The 10,440-nt window shown below is 50.6% G+C and overlaps 1 protein-coding gene across 1 annotated transcript in view; it reads left to right on the top strand.

Annotated features, from left to right (window-relative positions):
- The first annotated feature begins 241 nt into the window (after nt 1–241).
- The window catches only part of mef2b (myocyte enhancer factor 2b), a 76,640-nt gene continuing 66,441 nt past the window's right edge, over nt 242–10,440 (top strand). The window contains exon 1 of the mRNA XM_055658668.1: nt 242–827. The gene's annotated coding sequence lies outside the window, so the exon portion shown is untranslated. The remainder of the gene's footprint in view (nt 828–10,440) is intronic.

The raw sequence follows: 10,440 nt of genomic DNA, 5'->3' as shown, positions 1-10,440 counted from the left end.
TAATTCTGCTCCAATAACGGATGCATTTCCCAACCCTACATTAATAGATGTAAACCCAATGAAGTTTCAGACCGGATTGACTGAGGGACGCATTAGCCAATGAGGGGACCAGACCTCCCAGCGGCGAATCAAAGGAGGGGGAGTCGGTACCGGAAGCGCATTGGCCAATGGCAGACCGAGGGCGGGGTTTAGGATGGTAATCAGGGGAGGTGGGCGGACCAATGGGCGGAGGCCGCGGGCTGCAACTTTCTTGTAACAAACATCAGCTGGAGACTCACGTGGGGGCGGCGGCGGCGGCGGCACCGGGATCGGCGGCTCTTGCTCACCTTCATTAGCCCCACCGGGACACGGCTGGCCTGACTGGCCTGAAGCTTACTCAGGGACTGTATCCACCCTCAACCGTTCTGCTCAACGCCGAGGCTGGGAGAGTGGCCGACCGCTCCTGCTCAACGTCGGAGCCCAACGAGCCGCCGATCGATCGACCGACCGACCCTCCCTGCTCCACGTCGCGGTGTTCGGAGTAGGAGCCGACGCTGCAGCCGGCTGGACCGACTGACAGCGACTGTCACGGCTCTGGGCCTCTCACCTCGGGACTCGCTGCCCTGTCACTCTGGGGCTGGCTTCGCACAGCTGCGCCGCCGTCATTTTGCAAACCCAGGAGGAAAATGAGGCGGTGCGTTTGAAAAAGCAGCAAAGTTTATTTTTCATCCGTCTCAAATGAACGTTTATCAGTCATCTATCTCCTAACTTGGATTTTGTTTTACTGCGTGGAAGTTTTGATCTGAAAACGCAGGCGTGGATTGGGGAGCGATCGATTTCACTGTCAGGTTGGTGGTGTTTATATAAACAAGAAAAGCTAAAGGAGCTGCGTGTGTCTGTAAACCATACATTTGATTACGCATATAAGCAGTGAGTTACACGTATGGGTCAATGTGATATGGTTGGAATTTGAGAGATTAAAAGCTCTGTTGAACGTACTGCTGTCGGCGGCCCAACGCGATTCAAGCCTGTTGTCGGATAGCAGCTGGTGTTTTTATTGCGGGCTGAGATGTCAAAGTGAGCACCGAGAGTGCCGCCGTGTTACAGAAGGAGCGATGGGTAACTCGTGTCGCGGTCAACACTCCCTCGCAGTTGCAAACCCGCTCTCTGAGGTTGTATGCTATCTTTCGCCGTCTTTTAATAGCCGTCAGAAACACCCGGTGCGAACGTGCGCCGAGGCAGTCACCAAATGCAAGTTTTGTTCAGCAGCGTGTGATTATTTTAATATATAAACACGAACCGATTTAAAAATATCTCCAGGTGACAGTTTCCAACCAGAATGAGTAGTTCGCGTTAGATGGTGAGAGCGATGATTTGTTTGTTCCGCAGAAAGTTTGTACAAGCCGGCCACTCGGCCCATTGTGCATGTGCCGGCTCTGTGCCGAAACAAATCTCCAAACAAATTGCTCAGTTGGCCCAGAATAGCACGCAGGTCGCCCGCCCGCCAGGCACCGCTCACCCATGCGTGTGCCCACAGTGGCATGTTGTTAACCACGGCTCATTTTGCCTCGACTCATCTTTGATTGTTTATCTAAGTAACATTTGCACATACTTTAACAGTCAAATTTCCGAAAGCGCTTTCCACGGTTGTCATTAGACAGAATTTGACACTAAACCACAGAAACGTACAGGGTGCGGGAGAGGGAAAGAGACGAGGAAACGAGGGGTTCGGGAGGGAGGAGCCGAACGCGCAGACCAGGCGGCGAAAGGCCGAGAGAACGGAATCGGAGGAAAGGGCGAGACCATACGGGAATTTGAAAAGAAAGCCGAGAGTTTATATTTTAAAAAAAAGCAAGCCGGAGCGGGCGTGGATGATGGAGCAAGGGCGGCGGCTATGTGGGCGAGGATGCCCATGTATTGTCCATCAGCCGGCCAGACGCTGTTGTGTCGCTGCTTCCTGGCGCTGTTTGACCTTCTGACTGTAGGGGTGGATATCGAGAGCAGGTCTGGGAAGCGGCCGTTTCAGCTAGACACTAAAATGCTGGAGTAATTCAGCACGGCAGGTAGCATATCTGGAGAGAAGGAATGAGTGACGTTTCTGATCGAGACCCATCTTCAGACAGGGTGAAGAAGGGTCTCGACTCGAAATGTCACCCATTCCTTCTCTCCAGAGATGTAACTTATCCCGCTGAGTTACTCCAGTATTTTGTGTCTTTCTACGGCTTACACCACCACCTGCAGTTCATTCCTACACGTTCTAGCTGGTGCTGAGTTCGGCTACAGTCAGAGCAGGGAAACGGAACCTTCGGCCCACTCTATCTCAGTTGTCTACCTGCACTAATCCCATTAGCGGCCCTCGACCCCCCCAGCCGTCGCGGCGCGCGTGACATCCCGGGAGCTAATTTCAAGATTTCCTGCACACTTCCCATTGCCAACCACCCATCGCTGAAAACAGTCTTCCTCTGATCCTCTTAATCTCTCCTCCCTCCCTCCGGTTTATCTGTGGTCCTCGTGGCGTGTAGAAACCAGGAACTGCAGATGCTGAATTATTTTTTTAAAAGACACAAAGTGCTGGAGTAACACAGTGGGCCTGGCAGCACCTCTGGAGAAAATATGCTGGAAAAAAACTGCAGATGCTGGTTTATACAAAAGATTCACAAAATGCTGGAGTAACTCAGCGGGTCCGGCAGAAAAGGAAAAGGCGTCGTTCGGATCGGGAGCCTTCTTCAGATGCTGCCTGACCCGCTGAGTTAGTTACTCCAGCAATTTGTGTCTATCGAGCATCTCTGGATAGGTGACGCGACGCTTCGGGTCGGGACCTTTCATCAGACTTGAGTCTCCAGCATTTTTGTACCCTGGACATCTAGTCAGCTTCCTCCGCTCCACGGTAGCAACCCCAGTCTCTCCTCATCACTGCGATGCGCGATCCCAGGCAACCTCCCGCTGCAGACACGAGGAACTGCAGATGCTGCAATCCTCAGCAAAACTCAAAGTGCTGGAGGAAGTCCGTGGACATGGCGAGGGCGGAAGTGGGGGTAGCAACGACCACAGCTCCCGAGCGCTGCCCCGCCGCCCGCGCTCCTCCACACACATCTCCATCTCACCCAGTACTTACCGACAATACAGAACAAGGTAGCAACCTCAGCTCCACCAGAGCAGTTGTTCACTTCTTCCCGACTGTCGGCTCCAGGTTCGGGCTGTAACCTTTCCAGGACTTCGGTTAGGCCGTATTTTGGAGTATTGAGTAAAACTGGAGGGACTCAGCGGATCAGGCATCTGTGGATGGAATGGACAGATATATATTTCGGATCAGTTCTGGTCACCTCTAGGAAGGATATGAAGGTTTTGGAGAGGGTGCAGAAGAGGGTTATCAGATTGCAACGTGGATTAGAGAGTATTGGCTATAAGGGAGAGGTTGGACAATCGTGGATAGGGTCCGGAATTGAGGGGAGAAATTTCCAAAATTATGAGAAACCTAAATGGGGTGGACAGTCAGCACCTTTTTTACCCCCCAAGGATGAAAATGTCAAAGACTAGAGGGCAGAGGGTTTAGGTGGTGTTTAAAGGGCTTTTAGATAAGCGCATGGTTATGCATGGAATGGTGGGCTTGGGATCACATGCAGACATAGAAGCACAGACATTATGGGCCGAAGGGCCTGTTCCTGTGCTGTACCGTTCTGTTCTATGGTCTCCTCTGACAGTCCCGCAGCATTGAGGATACCTTTGGTACCTGGCCTTCATTGGACTGGGTCAGATTGACTTCAAACGCTGCGCATCTGTTGTTGCTTTGATGGTGTTGTAGAGATACCAGCTATTGTGGGACTTGAGGTCAAAAGGCCTCTTCTGTGCTGTATTTGTTCTATGTTCTAACTTGGAATCAGTTGGCCAGGTCGCCAACCGTGGCTACCGGGATGGGGACAACTTGCTGGATGGAGTAAATCTGCGGGGCAGGCAGCATCTCTGGAGAGAAGGAATGGGTGACATTTCAGGGTCGAGACCCTTCTTACATCACCCATTATTCCTTCTCTCCAAAGATGCTGCCCGTCCCAGGTGGATTGTGTCTATCTTCGGTTTAAAGCAGCATCTGTAATTCCTTCCTACACACACCCTGGCTCTGATATCGGCCGTGATGTGTGAAGCAAGTGCTGGCGGGAGACGCGTCCCGGGCCGGCCACGGTCGCATTCTCGGCATTCATTTAGCAACTGCTGCTGACCCCTGACCCAGGAGAAGGGTGGGGATGAGACGAGACGAAAGGTTCAGTTGAATTTATTGTCACGTGTACAGTTTTGTTGCTTGCTGACCAGTCAGCAGAAAGACAGCACGTGATTATAATAGAGCCATCTACACTGTACAGATACGTGACAAGGGAATAACTAAACTGGGAAAACTGGCGGGAATTTTGAAATTCGTGATATACGAATATCACTGCACCTTAATTGGTACACGTGACAATAAAATACATTTGAATCATGAGAGGAATAGATCGGGTACAGTCTCTTGCCCAGAGTAGGGGAATAGAGAACCAGGGGACAGAGGTTTAAGGGCAGGGAGGGGGTGGGGGTTAATAGGAGTGTTAATGCCCCTGTCCCACTTAGCAAACCAGAACGGAAACCTCTGGAGACTTTGCGCCCCACGCAAGGTTCCCGGAGGTTTTTGTCAGTCTCCCTACCTGCTTCCACCACCTGCAACCTCCGGCAACCACCTGCAACCTCCGGGAACCGCACGGAAACCTTGGATGAGGTGCAAAGTCTCCAGAGGTTTCCGTTCAGGTTTCCTAAGTGGGAAGGGATAACGTTTTTACACGAAGGGTGCTGGGAGTATAGAACGGCTGAGCTGCTGGAGGAGGTAGTTTAAGAAATATTTAGACAGGTACATGGATAGGACAAGTTTGGAGGGATATGTGCCAAACGCAGGCAAGTGGGACTAGAGTAGATGGGGCATGTTGATCGGTGTGAGCAAATGGGCCTATAGGCCTCGTTCCACACTGCATCACTCTATGGATGGTGATGGAGGGAGCGGGCCGACCGGTCTCTGAATGGTCTGTTGGTGCAGGTTCCCCGTCTCCGAGAGAAACATAGAAGCATGGGTACAGGAGTAGGCCCTTCGAACTAGCACCGCCATACAATATAAATATGTCTGATCATCCAAAATCTGTACCCCGTTCCGGCTTTTTCCCCATACCCCTTAATCCCAATAGACAATAGGCCATTCGGCCCTTCGAGGCAGCACCGCCATTCAATGTGATCATGGCTGATCATCCCCAATCAGTACCCCGTTCCTGCTTTCTCCCCATATCCCATGACTCCGCTATCTTTAAGAGACCCATCCAGCTCTCTCTTGAAAGTATCCAGAGAACCGGCCTCCACCGCCCTCTGAGGCAGAGAATTCCACAGACTCGCCACTCTCTGTGAGGAAAAAGTGTTTCCTATTCTCCGTTCTAAATGGCTTACCCCTTATTCTTAAGCTGTGGCCCCTGGTTCTGGACTCCCCCAACATCGGGAACATGTTTCCTGCCTCTAGCGTGACCAAACCCTTAACAATCTTATATGGTTCAATAAGAATCCCTCTCATCCTTCTAAACTTCACAGTGTACAAGCCCAGCCGCTCCATTCTCTCAGCATATGACAGTCCCACCATCCCGGGAATTAACCTTGTAAACCTACGCTGCACTCAATAGCAAGAATGTCCTTTCACAAATTAGGTGACCAAAACTGCACGCAATACTCCAGGTGTGGTCTCACTAGGGCTCTGTACAACTGCAGAACCCTTGGCCCTAAGAGCTAAATCTAACTCTCTCTTGAAAACAAACTGCTGCGTTCGCCTCCAGCCACACGGCCTTTGCCGCCGCGTCTAAACGGAGCGAGTCGCCGACACGAGCCTGAAGCAGCGGCTGCCCACCCACGCCCCCGCCGCCGGGATGGAGGGGGCGGCCGTGGGGGCTTTTGAAGCCGGGCTGGGAATGCTGCTTTCCCTGGAGCCGGCGTGGATGGATGGATGGATGGGTGGGGGGGGGGAGGAGGAGGAGGGAGGGGTGGGGAGTCTGGTCGCGGGTCGAGTTCTGGGTTCCGGGTTTGGTGCTGTGCAGTTCATCGGTGCCAATGACACTTGGCGTTTGGGGGCGATCCCTTCCTGAGCCGGGGACCAGTCAGACTGTAAAATGCACGAGGGAGATGGCGTTGTGGGTCCTGGGGCGTGGTGGGAGGGAGGGGTACAAGGGGGTGGATGTGTGATTGATAGGGGGGGAAGGCGGTGATGGGGAGGGGTTGGTCCTAGCCCGTGTGCTCGGCTGTAACCACCCTCTCTGGCTCCTGCCCGAACAAGCAAGGTGCCCAGTCAGTTAGCGGGGACACTGGAAGAATCACTGTGTGTAGGAAAACTCTGCAGATGCTGGTTTAAATCGAAGGTAGACACAAAATGCTGGAGTATCTCAGCGGGACATGCAGCATCTCCAGGGAGAAGGAACGAGTGACCTGTCCCGCCGAGTTACTCCAGCATTTTGAATCTACCCTGAAATAATCACTGCTGATGCTCGGCAGACTGTGAAGAACAGTTACTGGAAGATGTTGGCAACCAGTGAGTTGATAAGAGGTTTGTTTTGCCCGCGAGTTGCATGATCTGCAACGCGCTGCCTGGAATGGGTGGTGGGAATGGAAACAGATACAACCGGATCTTTCCGAAGGAAATCGGACAATTGCAGGAAGTGGGAACTGTGGGGGCGGGAGCGGCAATCACCTGCAATGGCCGATCAGAGAGACGCCCCCGGTATGTTGGGCCGAATGGCCCCTTCCTCTGGTGCAAGAATCCAGATCTACTGTTAATCCCAATATAAATACTGACAGGAGTTTACAACACGGACTCTGTACAAATAATATTCTGTAAACACTCCATGTCAGGCAGCATCTGTGAAGCGAGAAATACAGTTCACGTTTCAGGGCGGCACGGGAGCACAGCTGCTGTCTCACAGCATCAGAGACCCGGGTTCAATCCTGACCTTCGGTGTTATCTATGTGGAGTTTGCATGTTCTGCTTGTGACTGGGTTTCCTCCCACATCTTAAAGCCACGAAGGTTTGTAGGTTAATTGGCCTCTGTTAATTGCCTCAAATGTGTATGGGATGGATGAGATAATGGGATAACATAGAACTGGATCATTTCACCACAACCAGAGAGCAGTGCTGAACTACCATCTCCCTCTTTGGTGACACTTGGACTATCCTTGGTTGGACTTTGCTGGCCTCACCTTGCACTAGACATTATTCCCTTATCATGTATCTGTACACTGTAAATGTCTTGATTGTAATGATGTATTGTCTTTCTGCTGACTGGATAGCATGCAACAAAAACTTATCACTGCACCTTGGTACATGTAACAATAAACTGAACTGAAATAAACTAACTGGAGTGAATGGTGATCGATGGTTGATGTGGACTAAGTGGGCTGAAGAATGCTTCCATGCTGTATCTCTATACTAAACTCTAAAGGTCAATAACTTTTATCCGAGCTGTGAGCAATTTGAGACTGGATAGTTGGTAGTGTGTTGGAAAGTGCATTTAGAGATTTGGGAAACAAAGGCACCAACTTTCTCTAGTTTAATTTCACATGAGCAGGCCGGAAGTTCTATCAAGAATTTGTGACTGGAATTGGCATTAATGTAAAATGAATTAATGATTAAAGAGGGACTGGAGCTAGAAAATAATCCAATTACCTAGTGTGAAAATATGAAAGCTATTGAAGAAATGAGAAACAAAGTGTTCTCATTAAGGTGATAGGACGTAGGAAAGTACGTATGAATTTCAGCCAGAGAGTCCTGCTCACCATACTCCCAGGTGGGGACTAGATTGGTTGGATACAGATTAAAATCCTTTCTACACTGTCCTGTCAAAACTGCAGTCAGTCAGTCAGTTGGCATCTGCCTTTGGCTTAACTCTAACCTCCAGCACTGAACAACATCGGAGTTTACACCTGCACTCTAATTTAAAGATGACATTGTGTTGCAGTGTAACCATGGGGAAACAGATTGTGAGGATGTAAAACGATGGAAGCCTTGAGGGTAGCTGCTGGGGTGCAGAGTCTCCCTGAGCTCAAACTAAAACCTGGCCTCAGAGGTGACACAACATTTGTATCATCCCCACTGTCAGATTACTGGATGTGGCTCCAGGCCAAGGAACACTCTTGTCCTTTGACATTTCGCCTTCCAAGTTTGGAAGCCCCCTCTGCCCCTGATGCCTGTGGGGTCTTAACTGGAACTTGATACAATTGGAGCGCAGAGTTTACCACATGTGGCCTTACCAATGTCTTGTGCAGGTGTAACACGGCATCCCTTCTCCTGGACTCAGTGGCCCGTCAGATGAAGGCAAGCATGCCACAAGTCTACCTGTGTTGGTGCTTTCAATTCTCCCTCCTGATGGTTGATGCTTCCAGTCAACTCAAAACGGAGGAGTATGTGAAATGGAACAGATCGCAGTATCTGTCGCAAGGGAGGGTGAACATGGGAGGGAGAGTTTGCTAAGTATCACAGGGCACATTTAAAGCATCCCACAGAGATGGGGAATGTTACTGTTGTGAAACGGACCCGTCAGCCCATCGAATCTGCTGAGCATGAGCAATGTAGCTCGGAGTCTGCTGTTCAAGAGTCGAATTCAGGCCGGTGTGGCTAATCCTTTCTGAAAGAATCATCAGTGGACCTGCTGGAGTCTTTCCAACAGTCTGAACACTTTCTAGTGTTCTATGTACATGTTGGTCACAATATATCTGGGAGGAACTTCCCGTTAGTCCCGTTTCCAGTTACTCTCTCTTAGTTTAGTTTAGAGATGCATCATGGAAATAGGTCCTTCAGGCAAAACCTGGGTCGGGATCAAACCTGGGTTTCTGGCTGCACTGAATAGTTGCCTGTAATGAATCTCTTGTTTAATATATGGACACATGGAACTAAATGAGGTGCCTTTGTAGTGTGATCAGATCAATGGCATCTTTGGCCAGTTAGCTGGTCCACAATGGGCCACCATATGATCAGCACCGTAAGTGTCGGGGTCCCCAGGGTGGTGACCCTGACCCTGACACCTGACCCTGACGTGGTGGCTGAAGGGACAGAGGCTTTGCCGTCTAATAACAGTTAAATCCCACTGAGGTTGCAACAGGTTGTTTCAGGTGGGCTGCATCGAAGATCTTTAGGGAACCCTGGTCCATTGACATTCCTATCCAATGAGGCCATGGACCCTCTCTTTCCCGAGGGACGGGGGAATGGATGTGGAAAGCATTTGAGAGGACACTAGATAATGCACAAGGGGGGGGGAAAGGGAGAGAAGACGAGGGCTATGGAGGGGAGAGAGAGTGAGATAGGTGATCCAGCACATGGCATGGGGCCGAACGGCCTGTTCCTACCCTGTTCCTGTGGGGTGATGTGGACCTCGTCCCTTCCCTGAGGGATGAGGAGCAGCACCTCGGGGAAAGGCCTCCTTGACTCAGCGGAACTCGGGTGGGTCTTGGAGGCAGAACGTGTTCTAAATAAAACTCTTGGTGACTGACAGCGGAGGCAGCAAATTACAGGTTGTGGCAATGTGCAGCCTGACATCAGCACGCGAAAATTACAAGGTTTATATTTTTAAATGCAATTAAATGTGCTGTGTGTGTGTGCGTATAAATATACGTGCTTCTAAATCTCACTGCGGAGGCTCTGTAATAGCAGACAAATAGACAGATGATTGGAATTAGAATACATTCTGGCAATTCCCAGAACGATGGTTGCTATTTTTACGCGCTGGGATAGTGGCAGGTTTGGGGACGATGTGGGGGTGGGGACACTGATCACTGGTTTTGTCTCCTGACGCTCTCTTTTGATTTCTTCCTCCCACGGCCCTGCTCACCCCATCCAGAGCCAGCTCCTCTGCTCAATCAGCTTTAAGCCTAGCAGTGAACGTTGACCGGTCACTTGCCACCGCGTTCAAACTCTGAGTCATAGTGGTGGCGCTGCAGTTGTTCTTGGAGGATTTAGTTTCGTTTTTTTGTCGCATGTACCGAGGTACAGTGGAAAGCTTTTTGTTGCGTGCTAACCAGTCAGTGGAAAGGCTATACATGATAACAATCGAGCCGTCCACAGTGTGGTGGAAGCCATTTAGGCTTGGTGTGCTGACCCAGACGCGCCCGCTCACAACACACCCTGGATGAGAGGACCATTGATTTCTCTAATTTTAAGTAACCCTTGTATTCACTCTCATTCCATCCATCCCCCTCACTCTAGCCGTTCTGTTAGTTTCACTATTAGTGTCACCTCTTCCACAATAAACAATGGACCATTGTGGGCTCCACCTTTCCATGGTCATTGTTGCCGGCTATGATTTGTTGTGTACCTTTTCGTACCTCTAGTTTCCCTCTTCCCTGACTCTCAGTCTGAAGAAGGGTCTCGACCAACAATGTTACCCAATCCTTTTCTCCATAGATACTGCCTGACCCGCTGAGTTACTC

Source organism: Leucoraja erinacea, chromosome 29, assembly GCF_028641065.1.
Source record: "Leucoraja erinacea ecotype New England chromosome 29, Leri_hhj_1, whole genome shotgun sequence".
Taxonomy (NCBI): domain Eukaryota; kingdom Metazoa; phylum Chordata; class Chondrichthyes; order Rajiformes; family Rajidae; genus Leucoraja; species Leucoraja erinaceus.
This window is presented reverse-complemented; position numbering and strand designations above follow the sequence as displayed.